Raw genomic sequence first — 17806 nt, forward strand, 5'->3', positions numbered from 1 at the left:
AAAGTTCGCTCGTGGAACTTATGTGAATTTTTAGATTTACCTGCGATCATTTGGGGGACAATGTATTGGTGCATGCTAGCTGACCGAGCATAGATTTCATTTTCAAAAGCGTTGATTGCACTAGCTGCTGGCCGAGTTTTGAGTTCCACTACGTATAGATTTCTGGATTTTACCGGAGATTTGGGGACATTTTCAGTAGCCGACCGAGTTTTAAGGGAGGCGGTGGACACCATCTTTCTGTGGAGGCGCCCTTCAAACAGAACAGTAGATACTTTTAGATGCCACTTTCTGCATCTGGCGGCACAATTAATTAAGACGTTCGCGCCATGTTATAAACTTATAGGGGCACTCATTAAAATGACAAAGGTCGCTCGTGAAAAAAAAGGAATAAACGTAGACAATTCCTTGCGAGTTGGTGCTAACTGGCCGAGTTAAAGGTCAAGAATTGGATTTGTGCAATTTACTGCGATTATTGGGACATTTGGCACAAACTAGCCGAGTTTTTAGTTAAAGAACATGAATTTCTAGATTTGTTTGCGATTTCTGGGACATTTCCACTCGCTGGACATTATTGTAAGGTGAAAAAATAAAAACGTGGATTTACTTAAAAAAATATAAAAAAAAATCGCGATCTGGTGGATTGGCAATCCGGCTGGACGATGTTTTTTTTTTTTATTATTTAAGAGCGTTGATTTGTATATTTTGTAAGTTGCCTGCGATTTGGACCAAATTGGCTCTAGTTGGCCGAGTATTGATTTCAGTTTCAAGAACGTAGATAGATTGATAGAGTTGTCCGCCATTTGGGGGGGGGGGGGGTGGAACTAGATGGCCGATAAGTTTTAGGTCAAGAAATAAGAACGTGGATGTATATTTTATTCGCGATTTGGTGGATTAGCACTAGCTAGTCCAGTTTTCAATTTCAGAGCGTGGATTTCTAGATTTTTTCCGCGATTTTTTGAACATTGGCACTAGATGGCCAATTTTGTAGTTCGGCCAATTTTGTTGTTGATCAGTTTGTCTGCGATTTTATTTATTTTTTGGGGTGGGGGGCACTGCGGTTGGACGAGTTTTTTTTTTTTTTATTCCAGAGCGTGCATTTCTATATTTTGGAAATTTGTCCGCGATTTGGAGGACCAAACTATAGTTTGCCGAGAATTGATTTCAGTTTCACGAGCTGGAAAAGCTTTTGTTCAAGAGGGTATATATATATATTGTGTGTGAGTTGTCCGAGATTTGGAGGACAAAATTTGCACTAGCTGGCCAAGTTGAGTTACAAGGCGTTAATTTCTAGATTTTCTAGAACTAGCTGGCCGATTTTTAGGACAAGATAAAGAACGATGATTTATAGATTTGCTGGATACAATTTGTCGGCGATTCGCGGCACTAGAGCATGGCCGAGTTTCGAGTTCAGTAGGTTACGTGGATTTCTAGATTTTGTTGGCGTTTTGGAGACAAAATTGGCACTAGCTGGCAGAGTTTTGAGGCAGGAATGGACATCATGTGTCTTTCGGAGCGTGCTCCAAGAGCGTAGATTCAAAGATTTATCTTTGGTCCAGTTTTCAGGTTTCAGGAACTCGGATTTATAGATTTCCGCGATTTGGGGTACATTGACCCAAACGGCCAATTTGTAGTTCGGGGACGTGGACTTATAAAGTTTGTCCCGGATTTTGGGATTTTTTGGCCACATGGCTGGACGAGTTTTGAGTTAAAGAACTTGAATTTCTGGATTTGTCTGCTATTTCTGGGACATTTTCACTGCTTGGCCGAGTTTTAGTGCAAGGTTAAAATTGTGGATTAATACATATATTTTTCGCGATTTGGTGGATTAGCACCGGCTGGTCAAGTTTTCAGTTTCAGAGCGTGGATTCTAGATTTCTGCGCGATTTGGTGAACATTGGCACAAGATGGCCTTTTTGGGGTCGAGGACGTGGATTTATGAGTTTTATGAGTCCGTGTGTTTTTTTTTGGGGGGGGGGCCACTGGCTGGACGAGTTTTTTGTTCAAGAGCGTTGATTTCTAATTATTTTGTAAGCTGTCCGCGCTTTGGAGGACAGAATTGGCAGTAGCTGGCTGAGTAGATTTGAAGTAGCCCTGCGTCAATTTCCATATTCTGTGCTCAATTTCAAGGAAATTGACAGTAAATGGTGAGGTTTTTTTTTAAGGGAAGGACACCATCATTTTGTGGGGCGCCCTTCAAATTGGGCATTATGCCGCTTTATGACGGCCATGCAAAACTAATTCAAGACGTTCGCGCTACGTTATAAAGGGGCGCACTCATAAAAAAAGGCCGCACGTGTAGAGTTTTTAGATTTCTCCGCGATTTGGGGGACAAAGTTATTGGTTCTCAAAGCCGAGTATTGATTTCATGTTCAAGATATCAACGTCAATGTAAAGATTTCTGCTCGATTTGGCAACAAAATTGGTACTAGCTGGCCGAGTTTTGAGTTTAACAACATTTTCTAGAGTTTGTCCGCGATTTCTGGGACATTTCCACTAACTGGCCATTTTTTAGGTCAAGATTAAAGACGTGTGGATTCATACTGTTTTTGGATAGCGGTATGAACGAGCTGGTCGAGTCGAGTATGCACTACCTTAATTTCTACATTTTGTGCGCGATATGCGCGAACTCAACACTGGCGATTTTTTTTTGGGGGGGGGGGAGACACCATCTTTCTGTGGGGGCGCCCTTCAAACCGGACACTATCAGACAGGAGCACGTTTTGGCGCTGTGACCGTAAACATGTTTCTGGTTTGCGGCCGTTTTGGCGCTTCGGTTACACTGAAATGACGTCATTGTTTCGACCAAAATTGAACCGAGGTTTCCGGTCGGTTCACTTATGTTTCAAGATGGCAGAAAGGTAAACAAGCTTAGCAGACGACGTTACTTTTTACCATAAATGGGGTTTAAATAGTGGGTTTTACCTTCAATTGGTACGAAAGTTGATACAGAATATCAGGCCTACTCTTTTTAGAACTTAAGGGAAACGCTATAAAAAAAACTCCCACTTTTGCTTTGAATGTTATTGTTAATCATATCCAGTCGCCGCGTGATTTTTTTTTTGGGTTGTACGTGTGCAGTGCGGTAGGTAGTAACATGACGTCATGAACGATTTTCCGGTCAGTCGTTTTCGCGGTGCACAGGAAACATGTTTCAGGTCACGGCTGTGACGCCAGAAACATGTTCCAGTTCAAGGGCCGCCAAAACGTGCTCCTGCTCGATGCCGCTTTATGGCGGCACCCCATATTAAGGGAATAAATGTGTGTTCCGGAGGTTTTTATCACTCTGTTTAATACCACTTAGAGTCTGGGTGCTGATAATTACCCGAGCCGGAGGCGAGGGTAATTATCAGCACCCAGACTCTAAGTGGTATTAAACAGAGTGATAAATACCGACGGAGTACATATTTATTCCCATTCATAAATACCTTTTCGGTAAAAAAAAAATCATATAATTCGTTCAAAACATCCCGATTTTGTTCAACAAATTCACTTTATGCTTTTTGAATCATCCCTCCTGCAAAATAATGGAGTGTTCAGCTGGCGAGTAAGATGAAAACAACCCTTTTATGGAGATTGACGCGCGCGTATCATGTTCTATGCGATGTCGCGCAGAACGCACCTGGCGCGTTGCGTTTTGAATTTAGAACTAAAAAAATTCTAACTCCCTGGTAGTGTTGCGCATGCCTACGTGAGGATTGTGAACGTTCAACCAATGAAACGATAAGAGGCACTGGATTTTTAGGAGTCCACATTTTATTGTGACACTGGAAAAGTGTTTAAGACCAGCTAGCCATGTCTTTATCATCCGTTTAATACCGGCCACGTGACGGGCTCTCGACCAATAGGAATGGCTTAACTGTCTGAGGTATTTATGAATAAAGATTAAATCTAAATACCTCAGACAGTTTAGCTATATATTGGTCAAGAGCCCGTCACGTGGCCGGTCTTAAACGGATGATAAAGACATGGCTAGCTGGTCTTAAACACTTTTTCAGTGTCACATAAAATGTGGACTCCTAAAAATCCAGTGCCTCTTACCGTTTTATTGGTTGAACGTTCACAATTCTCACGTAGGCATGCGCAACACTACCAGCGAGTCAGAATTTTATAGTTCTAAATTCAAAACGCAACGCCCCAGGTGCGTTCTGCGCGACATCGCGCAGAACATGCTACGCGCGCGTCAATTTCCATAAAAGGGTTGTTTACATCTTACTCGCCAGCTGAACACTCCATTATTTTGCTAGAGGGATGTTTAAAAAAGTAGGAAGTGAACTTGTTGAACAAAATCGGGATTTTTTGAACGAATTATTTGTTTTTTTTTTTTACCGAAAAGGTACTTATGAATGGGAATAAATATGTGCTCGGTCGGTATTTATCACTCTGTTTAAGACCGCTTAGAGTCTGGGTGCTGATAATTACCCTCGGGTAATTATCAGCACCCAGACTCTAAGCGGTCTTAAACAGAGTGATAAAAACCTCTCGAACACACATTAATTTTATTCCCTTATTAAAGATTATGCGCTCCGTTATAAAGGATCGCTCGTCAACGGAGTATTAACGTGGATTTCTAGATTTCACCGCGGTTGGAGGACATTACTGAAACTAGCTCCAGTAATTATGCCATTTTCAAGAACGTAGATTTATGGATTTCTCCTCGATTTGGGGAAAAAATTCCACTATAGCTGGCCGATTTTTAGGTCAAGATTTAGAACGTGGATTTAGTTTTTCGCGATTTGTTGGATAACATTAGCACTAGCTTGTCCAGTTTTCAGTTACAAAGCGTGAATGTCTAGATTTGTCCGCGATTTGGGGAGCATTGGCATGGCCATTTTTTCTAGTTCGGGGAGGTGGATTTATAAGTTTGTCCACGATGTCTTTTTTTTTTTTTTTTTTTTTACATATTTTGTCTGCGATTTGGCGGATAAAAGTGGCACTAGCTGGCCGTATTGTAGTTCAAGATTATATTTTTCTCGCGATGTGGTGGATAAATTTGCCGCTGGCTGACCCAGGATTTAGTTTCAGAGCGTATATTTTGAGATTAAATTTGTCCACGATTTGGGGAACATTGGCAAAAAATGGCCAGTTTTGTATTTCGGGGTCGTGGATGTAGAGGTTTGTCCCCGATTTGGTGGGGGTTTTTTTTTTGGGGGGGGGCACTAGCTGTAGTTTTTTTGTTCAAGAGCGTGGATTTCTATGTTTTGTAAAAAGTTGTCCGCGATTTGGAGGACGAAATCGGCACTAGTAAAATAAGGCCAACGTCAATTACTATATTTTGTGCGCGATTTTTTGAGGTGGACTAAATATAGCTCTTTGGGTGGACACTATTTTCTGTGTGTTGGCGCCCTTCAAATTCGACGTTATCAGACAGTTATGCCGCATTATGGCGGCACAACTAATTCAAGACGTTCGCGCCACGTTATAAAGGGGCACTAAAAAAGACCGCTCGTGTACAAAGAATTTTTATACATGAATTCTAGTTTTCTCCGCGATTTGGGAAACACTTTATTTGGTACATGTATATAATACAAGTTGGCCAGGCATTGTTTTTTATTTTCAAAAAAGGTAAATTTAAAGATCAGTTCTGCTCGATTTGGGGAAAAAATTGTTAGCTGGCCAAAGTTTGAGGTCAAGAACGTAGAGTTCTATAATTTTCCACGATTTGGACTAATTTAGGCTAACAGCAAGCCGAATTTTGAGTTAGAGAACATGAATTTCGAGAGTTTGTCTGCGATTTCTGGGACATCTCCCCTGCTTGACGACCTTCATGTCAAAATAAAGGACGTTGGCCGATATATATTTTTTTCTCGATTTGGTACATTTGTATTGTTTGTTGTCGATTGAGTTTGTTTGGTAGTAGCTTGATGCCTTTTGTTGGAGAGCGTGGATAAGTTGTCCTCGTTTTGAAGAACAAAATCGGTGCTAGCTGGCTCTGTTCAAGAACGTGATTTTCTAGAGCTTGTCAGCGATTTGTGGCACCCGCTAGCTCTCCGATTCTTAGGTCAAGATTAGAAAGTTGGATTTATAGAACTTTCGGCGATTTGGTGGATAAATTTGGCGCAAGCGGGCACAGGTTTTAGTTTCAGAGCGTGGAATTCGAGATTTGTCCGCAATTTGGGGAGCATTGACACAAGATGGCCAATTTTGTAGTTCGGGGACGTGGATTTATATGTTTGTCCGCGATTTGAGATTTGTTGGTATTAGCTGGCCCAGTATTGTTTTCATTTTCAAGGGGCGTGGATGGACGAGTTTTGAGGTCAAGAACGTCGATTTCTAGCTTTTCCACAATTTGTTGCACATCATGCTTTAGCTTGTCGATGTTTAGGACAAAGTTAAGAACGTGGATTTATATATTTTTTCCCGAGATTTTGTGAATAAAATTTGTCCGCGAATTGGAGCACTAGCTGGTCGAGTTTTGAGTTCAAGCACGTGAATTTCTATATTTCTCCGGGAATTGGGGGACAAAATTTGTATAGGATGCTAGTTGGCCATGTATTTTTATTCATTTTCATGAACTTGGATTTACCTTTTGTCCACCCTTCGGGGATAGCATTGGCACTAGATGGCCAAATTTTACGTCAAAATTAGGAACGTGCATCGATACATTTTTTCCCGCGATTTGGTGAATGAACTCGGCACTAGCTTGGCCAGTTTTCAGTTTCCGAACGAAGATTTCCCGGTTTGTTTGCGATTTGGGAAACATTTAACACAGGATGGCCAATTTTGGAGTTCGGGAGTTTGTCCGCGATTTGGTTTTTCGGGGGCACTGGAAGAGATTTTTTTTAAGAGTTTTTTTTTGTTTTTGAGCCATGCATGGTGTCTATATTTTCCGCTATTTGGGGGTGCCATTCAAATCGGACACTATTGGACACAAGACGTTCGTACTACGTTTAAGGGGCATTTCTGTGGCATTTATGTGAATTTTTAGATTTACCTGCGATTATTTTGGGGGACAATGTATTGGTGCACGCTAGCTGACCGAGTATAGATTTCATTTTCAAAAGCGTTGATTGCACTAGCTGGCCCAGTTTTGAGTTCCAGTACGTATAGATTTCTGGATTTTACCGGCGATTGTGGGACATTTTCAGTAGCCGACCGAGTTTTGAGGGAGGCGGTGGACACCATCTTTTTGTGGGGGCGCACTTCAAACAGAACACTAATGGAGATGCAGATATTTTTTAGATGCCGATTTCTGCACCTGGCAGCACAATATTAATTAAGATGTTCGCGCTACATTGTAAGCTTATTGGGCACTCGTTAAAATTAAGAAGTAGCTCGTGGAAAAAAGGGAATATTAACGTGGATCATTCCTTGCGAATTGGTGCTAGCTGGCTGAGTTTTGGGGTCAAAGAAGGTGGATTTTTGCAATTTACCAGGATTTCTGGGACATTAGGCACAAACTATATAGCCGATTTTTGTTTGTTTGTAAAGAACATGAATTTCTAGATTTGTTTGCGATTTCTGGAAAATTTCCAATAGCTGGCTGATTTTTAGGTGAAGAAATAAAAGCGTAGATTTATACATTTCTTTCACCATTTGGTGGATTGGCACTAGCTGGCCAAGTTTTCAGTTTCAGAGTGCGGATTTCTAGATTTCTCCACGATATGGGGAATATTGGCACAAAATGACCAATTTTGTAAGTTCTTGGACGTGGATTGACAAGTTTGTTGGCGATTTTTTTTTGGGGGGGGGGCAATCCGACTGGACGAAGTTTTTTTTTATTGTTCAAGAGCGTTGATTTGTATATTTTGTAAGTTGCCTGCGATTTGGACCAAATTGGCACTAGTTGGCCGAGTATTGATTTCAGTTTCAAGAACGTAGATAGATTGATAGAGTTGTCCGCGATTTCGGGGAGGATATGGAACTAGCTGGCCGATTTTTAGGTCAAGCAATAAGAACGTGGATGTATATTTTATTCGCGATTTGGTGGATTAGCACTAGCTAGACCAGTTTTCAATTTCAGAGCGTGGATTTCTAGATTTTTTCCGCGATTTTTTGAACATTGGCACAAGATGGCCAATTTTGTAGTTCGGAGACGCGGATTTATCAGTTTGTCTGCGATTTTATTTATTTTTGGGGGGCGGGGGCACTACGGTTGGACGAGGTTTTTTTTTTATTCCAAAGCGTGGATTTCTATATTTTGAAATTTGTCCGCGATTTGGAGGACCAAAGTAGTTTGCCGAGAATTGATTTCAGTTTCAGTAGGCCTACATTATGAAAAACACTCCTTAAAAAAGGTCGCTCGTGGAGAAACAAAGACTAAACGTGGACTTTTAGATGTATCCACGAGTTGCAGAACTTGATTTTCTAGATTTGTCTGCTATTTCTTGGACATTTTCACTAGCTGGCCGATTTGTAGTGCAGGGTTAACAACGTGGATTAATATATTTTTTGGGGGGGGGGGCAGACACCATCTTTATGTGGTGGCGCCCTTCAAATCGCACACTGTTGGATATTTAGATGCCGCATTTAAAAGGGCACTCCTGAAAAAGGGTCGCTCATGAAAAAAGGACTATTAAACGTCACGTCTAGATTTCTCCGCAAAGTGGGGGACAAATTGGTACTAGGTTGCCGAGTATTGATTTTATGTTCGATTTCGGGAAAAAAATGTTTAACATTTTCCACGATTTGTGGGAAATAAGCTGGCCTGTTTTTTAAGTCAAAATTTAAAACGCGATTCGGTGAACATTGGCACAGAACGTAAATTTCTAGACTTTCTCCACGCTGTGAGGGACAATGGCACTAGCTGGCCGATTTTTAGGACAAGATTAAGAACGTGGATTTATAGATTCCTCCGCGATTTTGTATATAAAATTGTGTCCGCGATTAATTCGGGGCATTTATAGCTGGCCGACTTCTTTCAGTTCCAGTAGACTACGTTAATTTCTAGATTTTGTCGGCGATTTGGAGACAAAATTGGCACTAGCTGGCTCCGTTTTGATTTGAAGAAAGTACATTTCTGAAATTGTCCTCGATTTTAAGTGAAGAACGTAGATTTCATAAATTTTCGCGAATCGTTGGAGACCAGCACCAGCTGGCCGAAATTTTGTTCAAAGATTATATTTTTGACGCGATTTGGTGGATAAATTTCACGCATGTGGGCCAGTGTTCAGGTACAAAGCGTGGTTTTTAAGATTTGTCCGCGATTTGGGGAGCATTGGCACAAGATGGCAATTCTTTTTGTTCCAGGACGTAGATTTATAAGTTTGTCCGCATTTTTATTAATTTTTTTCACCAGCTGGACAAGGTTTTTTTGGTTCAAGAGCGTTGATTTAAATTTGTGTAAGTTGTCCTCGATCTAGAGGACACAATTTTAAGTATAGCTGGCCGAATTATGATTTCAAGTATGTGGATTTCTAGATTTTGTCGGCGATTTGGGGACAACATTGGCACTAGCTGGTTGCGTTTTGATTTTAATAACGTGAGTTTATATATTTGTCCGCGATATCAGGCACGAAGTATCTGAATTTTGAGTTAAAGAACGTGAATTCTAAAATTTTGTCCGCAATTTGTGCGACAACACCAGCACCAGCTGGCCGAATTTCAGTCCAGATATTTTTTCCCGCGGTAAATTTTGTAGTACGGAGACGGTGGATTTCGAAGTTTTTTCCTGCGATTTGGGTCTTTGGCACCGGCTGGACGAGTTTGTTGGTTTAAGAACGTGTATTTCTATATTTTGCAATTTGTTCGCGATTTGGAGGACATTTTGTCATAGCAGGCCGAGTCGAGTTGGAGTACGTAAATTTTATAGATTTTATGCGCGATTTGGGGGACATTTACACTAGCTAATATTTACATTTTTCGAACATTTAATTGAGTTTTTAGATTCTTTTTAAAATGATTGAACATTTGTTTTGAGATATTTATGAGGGATCCATCTTGGTTTTAAAAGAAATGCCCTTTGCACTGGTATTTGGGCTGGTTCTGTTATTAAATGCTAATGTTTATAATGTAATGTTTGTTTAACTTTTGCTTGACATTTTAAATTTTGAAATTGATTGATTTTGATTTACGAAACCATTATCTCATCAATTTCCTGAGCCACAAGAAAACTAATGTTATCTTGCTGATCTTCAGGTGAAAAGTGGTAAAGGGTGTCATTAACCTGATATAAAGCCAGGCATTTTATTTTAAAATTTTTTTTAAAGAAAATCACTCAGAGTCAATAAATGGTGTGCACAGAAAGCAAACATACACGCATATCCCATATTATTCTCTGGGAAAAGTGCTTGCCATTGCAAGTTTGTCGTTTTCAATATCTTTATGGTACGTTTAATACACATCTTTTGCAAAATATGTGAACAGCCGATTCAAATAATTAATTACTTGAGTTTTCCCAAGTCCTCTTGAAATCTTCTAACTTCCTTAGGTACCGAAATTTTAAACACTGCCAATGTTACCGTCAATTTCATATAGTGAAATTTATCAGAAACATCTAGACATTTTTTCCAATTTATGTCAATCTATACGAGTCTTCCAGAGTCCTTTTAAAATCTTAAAAATTTCTGATGTATCGTGAGACGGAGTTTTCATTATTCATCTTGAAATACTAAGGCTTCAGAGCCTCCTCGGACTTCTTGAAAACTTTAAACTTTCTTAGTATTTCTTACCTTGAAATCTTCAAATCTTTAAAGTTCTATAATACAAATCTACTTAAATCATCTTGCATTTTCCTGAGTCTATAAAGCCTTCCTAATCCCTCTTAGAATCTTAAATAATCCTGTGTTTTCCCGAGTTCTCCTGAAAATCTGGAAACTTCCTGTGTCTTCCCGAGTCCTCTTGAAGATCTTGAAGCTTCTTGTGTCTTCCTGAGTTTGCTTCAAATCTTGAAACTTTCGGAGCTTTCCTGCATCTTTATTGAAAATCTGAAATCTTGTAATATTGTTAATGTTAAATAAAATATTATATATTAACTCAATTCAATTAATAACAAACGTTTTCTGTGTCTTCCTTAGTACTCTTAAAATCTTGAAACTTCATGAGATTCGTGAATCTATCTTGAATTCGTCAATCTTGAAATCGTGTTATATTTTAGAAATCAGCCTGATTTCTGCTGAGATTATTAGAATCTGACTTTGCTGATTTCTCTGAAATCTTTATGGTTGTTGGCTTTTCCGGAGACTTCTAAAAAATATTAAATAATGAAAGGTTTGCGGAACACCGTGTGCGAATAATTTCTCAACTAAGAGAATGGTTCTGAAAAGAACCAGAGGAATAAACTCAAAAAAATATTGGAACCTCCTGAGCATTTCCTTGAAATGTTGAGATTTGCTCTAGTAAATTTTATATCCAGAAATTACCTAAGTCAACGTGAACTACAAAGGTCTTTCTGAGTCCTCTTGAAATCTTCAAACTCCCCGTGTCTTCCTGAGGCCTCTTAACATCTTGAAACTTCACGAGTTCTCCTGCAACTTTATTGAAAATCTCAAATTTTGAAAAATTGTTAATATTACATCTTCAAATAATCCTCAATTCGGCTGAGATCAGCTGAGTGCGAGCTTCCTGAGTCTTCTGCAATACTGAATTCTGAATATAAGTACTCTTGAAATCTTCGAACTTCCTGAGCATTTCTTCTTATATTTTGAAATGTTCTTCTTAAATTTATATCCGGAAATTTATTTCATTCATCTTGAATTTCCTGAGACAATAAAAGTCTGCCCGAGTCCGCTTGAAATCTTAAAACCTCAGGGATTTTACTAAATCTATCTTGAAATTTGCACTCTTGAAATGTTCTTCATATTTCATCTTTAAATCAGCTTGAATTCTGTTGTAAATTTTATATTCCTGCAATTTACCAGAGTCAATATAATTTTCCTGTGACTATACGTGTCTTCCTGAGTCAACTTGAAATCTTGAATCTTCACGAGTCTTCCAGAGCTGCATGAAATTTTGAAACTTCATGAGTTTTCCTGCGTCTATATTGAAAATCTTCAATCTTGAAATATTGTTAATACTGCATCTTCAAATAATACTGAATTCAGTTAAGATCATCTGAGTACAAGTTTCCCTGATTCTTCTGCAATTTTGAGCTCCTTCAGGTCCTCTTGAAATCTTAAAACTTTCTGAACATTTCTTCTTATTTTTTGAAATTTTCGAATCTGCCGATCTTGAATCTTGTAAAAAGTATATCCGGAAATTTACTTCATTCATCTTGAATTTCCTGAGACAATAAGAGTCTTCCTGAGTCCTCTCAAAATCTTGAAACCCCATGAGTTTTACTGAATCTATCTTGAAATCTGCACTTATAAATTTGTTTCATACTACCTCACTAAATCAGCTTGAATTCTGTTGTAAATTTTATATCCTGAAATTTACCTGAGTCAACTGAAGTTTCCTGTGACTACAGGTGTCTTCCTGAGTCCTCTTGAAATCTTGAAACTTCACGAGTCTTCCAGAGTTTGCATTAAATCTTGAAACCTCATGAGTTTTCCTGCATCTATATTGGAAATCTTCAATCTTGAAATATTGTTAATATTTTGTATTATGTATTAAATATTAAATGAAATCAGTTAATAGCAAAATGATACTAATACAAGCATTTATCAAGCGCATTAATCCAAAGATTGCAATGTGCTATACGAAAGAGCCGTGTACCAGTTTTTATATCCAGAAATTTACCTGAGTCACTGTGAAGTACAATAAGTCTTTCCAAGTCCTCTTGAAGTTGTAAACTCCCTGAGTCTTCCCGAGTCTTCCTGAGCTTGCTTGAAACTTTGAAACTTCATGAGTTTTTCTGCATCTACATTGAAAATCTCGAATCTTGAAATATTGTTAATATTACATCTTCAAATAATTATCAAATCGGCTGAGATCATTTTGAGCCCAATTTGTCTGATTTTTCTGCAATATTAAACATCTTCAGTTTTTCTAAGTCCTCATAAAATCTTGGAACTTCCTAAGCATTTCTCCTGATATTTTGAAATGTTCAAATCTGCCAATCTTGTAAATTTATATCTGGAAATTTACCCGAGTCGATTGAACTTTTCCTGTGACTATAGGGGTCTTCCCGAGTCCTCTTGAAATCTTGAAACTTCAGGAGATTTTCTGAATCCATCTTGAAGTCTGCAATCTTGAAATAATCGTCATATACATCTTAAAATCAGCTTGAATTCTGTTGTAAATTTATATCCTGAAATTTACCCGAGTCAACTGAAGTTTCCTGTGACTACAGGTGTCTTCCTGAGTCCTCTTGAAATCTGGAAACTTCTTGTGTCTTTCCGAATCCTCTTGAAATCTTGAAACTTCTCGAGTCTTCCAGAGTTTGCATGAAATTTTGAAGCCTCAGTAGTTTTCCTGCATCTTTATTGAAAATCTTTTATCTTGAAATAATCAGTTAATAGCAATAGCAATAATAATAATAATACAAACATTTATAAAGCGCATTTATACATGGGTTGCAGAAAGAACGAAAGCGCGACGAAAGAACCGTGTACCAGTTCAAAAAAAATACAATCTCAAAATTTGTATATCCAGAAATTTACCTGAGTCACCGTGAACTACAAAAGTCTTTGTAAAGACAACTAGAGTCTTCCGGAGTTTGCTTGAAATCTTGAAACTTGGAAACTTTAAGTTCTCCTGCATCTACATTGAAAATCTCCAATCTTGAAATATTGTTAAAATTACATCTTTAAATAATCCTGAATTCGGTTAAGATCATCTGGGTACAAGTTTCCTGATTTTTCTGCGGTATTGAACTTCTTGAGTTTTTCCAAGTCCTCTTGAAATCTTAGAACTTCCTGAGCATTTCGGTTCATATTTTGAAATTTTCAAATCTGCCAATCTTAAATTTCATATCCCGAAATTTACCTGAGTCAATTGACTGTTCCTGTGAAAATGTGTCTTCCTGAGTCCTCTTGAAATCTTGAAACCTCAGGAGTTTTACTGAATCCATCTTGAAGTCTGCAATCTTGACATGCTCGTCATATATATCTTAAAATCAGCTTGAATTATGTTGCAAATTTTATATCCTGAAATTTACCTGAGACAATTGAGTTTTCTTGTGACTATGTGTCTTCCTGAATTCTCTTGAAATTTGGAACTTCTCGTGTCTTTCCCGTGTCCTCTTGAAAGTTCTCGAGTCTTCCATGAAATCCTGAAAACCTCATGAGTCTTCCTGCATCTATATTCAAATCTTTAATCTTGACATATTTAGGAATAGCAACTATAATAAAACAAGCATTTATAAAGTGCATTTATCTTAAAGATGCAGAAAGAACGTCTCGTGTGCAAGTTGAAATCTTCATACTTCACGAGTTCTCCTCAATATATCCTGAATTCTGCAATCTTGAAATTTGTTTTGTCTGGAAATCCGCTTGAATTCTGTTGAGTTATTGAAGTCTCAGTTTGCTGATTCCTCTTTAATCTTAAAGGTTGTTGAAATCTTGGAACTTCCTGCAAAATTAGGCCCTACTTCTCCTTAATTGTTGACAATTTCAAATTTGACAATCTCGAATCCTTGTAAAATATTATATCCTGAAATTTACCTGAGTTATCTTGAACTACAACAGTCCTCCTGAGTCCGCTTGAAATCTGGACATTTCCTGTGTCTTCCCCAGTCCTCTTGAAATCTGGTTATATCCTGAGCTTCCTTGAAATCTTGAAACCACGATTTTTTTGAATACATCTTGAAAATCTTCAATCTTGAAAACTGTTAGTATTACATCTTGATATCATCCTGAATTCAATTGATATTATCTGTGTACAAGTTTCCTGATTTTTATGCAATATTCAACGTCTTTGATTTTCCTAAGACCTCTTGAAATAATTGTTGGAACCTCCGACGCCTTTCTTTTCATATTTTGACATACATGCAAACTTATCTGCAAATCTCGAAATCTTGAAATTGTGTTATATCTGGAAATCAGCATGAGTTCTGTCGAGATTATTGGAGTCTGAGATTGCTGATTTCTCTAAAATATTTAAGTTGTTGAAATTCCTGGTTTCTCTTGATATCTTGTAACTTAATATTTCTCCTTTTAAAAATCTCGAAGTAATATCCTGAAATTTACCCGAGTCATATTGAAATTTCTTGAGACTACAGAGTCGTCCCGAGTCCTCAAACATCTTCAAACTTCCAGTGTCTTCCTCGGGCCACTTGAAATCTTGAAGCTTCTTGGATGTTTCTGAGTCCTCTTGAAATCTTGACAACTTCATGAGTTTTCCTAAATGTATCTTGAAAATCTTCATTTTAAAATATTGTTAAACATCATAAAATAATCATGAATTCGGTTGACATCATACAGTTGCAATGTATTGAGCTCCCTGAGACTTCTACCATATTCAACTTTCTGAGTTTTTATCAGTCGTCTTGAATTCTTCAGCAATTTTTTATATTTTAAAATTTTCAATCCTAAAAAATATTAAACCATTGTGAATTTTATTATCCTAAATCATCTTGATTTTCCCAATTTAAAGTTGAACTTCCTAAGATTTGAAGAGTTTGCTCAAATCTACAAATCATTAAATATTGTATGTATCTAGTACTGATTTTTCCTTGATCTCTCTTGAAAGCTTGCTTATTTTTCAATGCTAAAATCTACCTTGCTTTGACGTCTTTTGCAGTTTTTTATCAGTCCTCTTGAAATCTTGAACATTCCTGTGTCTTGCAGGGTCCGTTTGATGTCTTGAAACTCCATACGTTTTCCAGAAGCTGTCTTGAATCTAGTTATCTTGAAATCTTGATATCTTGAAATCTTGAAATCTTGAATAATTGTTGGTTAACATCCCATCTGATTGAATAATCTTCAATAGTCCAGTCTATGAAGTGTCTTCTTCAGTCCTCTTGAAATGTTCAAATTTTCAGTTTTTTTCAGTCATCTTGAATCTAAGAAGTGGTTGATTGTGCCTGATTTTCCTTAAATCTTGAAACTGCATGATTTTTGTCAATCTGTTTTGAAAGCTTGCTTATTTTTCTATGCTAAAAACTACCTTGCTTTGGCGTCTTTTGCAGTTTTCATCAGTCCTCTTGAAATCTTGAGCCTTCCTGTGTCTTGCCGAGTCCTTAAGATGTCTTGACACTCCATGAGATTTCCTGAAGCTGTCGTGAATATTGCAGGCTTGAAATCTTGGTAATTTCTCTCTTCCTGAGTCCTCTTGAAATCTTAAAACTTGATCAGTTTCCTGGAAACTGTCTTGATTGTGCCTGATTTTCCTGAAATCTTGAAACTGCATGATTTTTGTCAATCTGTTTTGAAAGCTTGCTTTTATTCTATGCTAAAATATACCTTGCTTTGGAGTCCTTTGCAGTTTTCATCAGTCCTCTTGAAATCTTGAGCCTTCCTGTGTCTTGCAGAGTCCTTATGATGTCTTAAAACTCCATGCGTTTTCCTGCAGCTGTCTTGAATATTGCATGCAGGCTTGAAATCTTGGAAATTCCTGTTTTCCTGAGTCCCCTTGAAATCTTGAAACTTGATCAGTTTTCCAGAAGCTGTCTTGAATCTTGAAATCTTGATAGCTTGAAATCTTGAATTATTGTTGGTTAACATCCTATCTCAATGAATAATCTTCAATAGTCCGGTCTATAAAGTGTCTTCTTCAGTCCTCTTGAAATCTTCAAATTTCCAGTAATTTTTTTAGCCATCTTGAATCCTGGAAATGTTGATTGTGCCTGATTTTCATTAAATCTTGAAGCTGCATGATTTTTGTCAATCTCTTTTGAAAGCTTGCTTATTTTTCTATGCTGAAATATACCTTGCTTTGGAGTCCTATCCAGTTTTCATCAGTCCTCTTGAAATCTTGAGCCTTCCTGTGTCTTGCCGAGTCCTTATGATGTCTTGAAACTCCATGAGTTTTGCTGAAGCTGTCTTGAATATTGCAGGCTTGAAATCTTGGGAATTCCTGTTTTCCTGAGTCCCCTTGAAATTTTGAAACTTGATAAGTTTTCCTGAAGCTGTCTTGAATCTTGAAATCTTGAATTATTGTTGGTTAACATCCTATCTCAATGAATAATCTGCAATAGTCCGGTCGATAAAGTGTCTTCTTCAGTCCTCTTGAAATCTTCAAATTTCCAGTTATTTTTTCAGTCATCTTGAATCCTGGAAATTGTTAATTGTGCCTGATTTTCCTTAAATCTTGCAACTGCATGATTTTTCTCAATCTGTTTTGAAAGCTTGCTTATTTTGCTATGCTGAAATATACCTTGCTTTGGAGTCCTTTGCAGTTTTCATCAGTCCTCTTGAAATCTTGAGCCTTCCTGTGTCTTGCAGAGTCGTTATGATGTCATGAAACTCCATGAGTTTTGCTGAAGCTGTCTTGAATATTGCAGGCTTGAAATCTTGGGAATTCCTGTTTTCCTGAGTTCCCTTGAAATCTTAAAACTTGCTCAGTTTTCCAGCAGCTGTCTTGAATCTTGAAATCTTGATAGCTTGAAATCTTGAATTATTGTTGGTTAACATTCTATCTCAATGAATAATCTTCAATAGTCCGGTCTTTAAAGTGTCTTCTTCAGTCCTCTTGAAATCTTCAAATTTCCAGTTATTTTTTTAGCCATCTTAAATCCTGGAAATGTTGATTGTGCCTGATTTTCACTAAATCTTGAAACTGCATGATTTTACTCAATCTGTTTTGAAAGCTTGCTTTTTTTCAATGCCTAAATATACCTTGCTTTGGAGTCCTTTGCAGTTTTCATCAGTCCTCTTGAAATCCTGAGCCTTCCTGTGTCTTTTAGAGTCTTTATGATGTCTTAAAACTCCATGCGTTTTCCTGCAGCTGTCTTGAATATTGCATGTAGGCTTGAAATCTTGGAAATTCCTGTTTTCCTGAGTCCCCTTGAAATCTTGAAACTTGATCAGTTTTCCAGAAACTGTCTTGA

The sequence above is a fragment of the Patiria miniata genome, unplaced genomic scaffold, assembly GCF_015706575.1.
Source record: "Patiria miniata isolate m_02_andy unplaced genomic scaffold, ASM1570657v1 HiC_scaffold_10, whole genome shotgun sequence".
NCBI classification, from domain to species: domain Eukaryota; kingdom Metazoa; phylum Echinodermata; class Asteroidea; order Valvatida; family Asterinidae; genus Patiria; species Patiria miniata.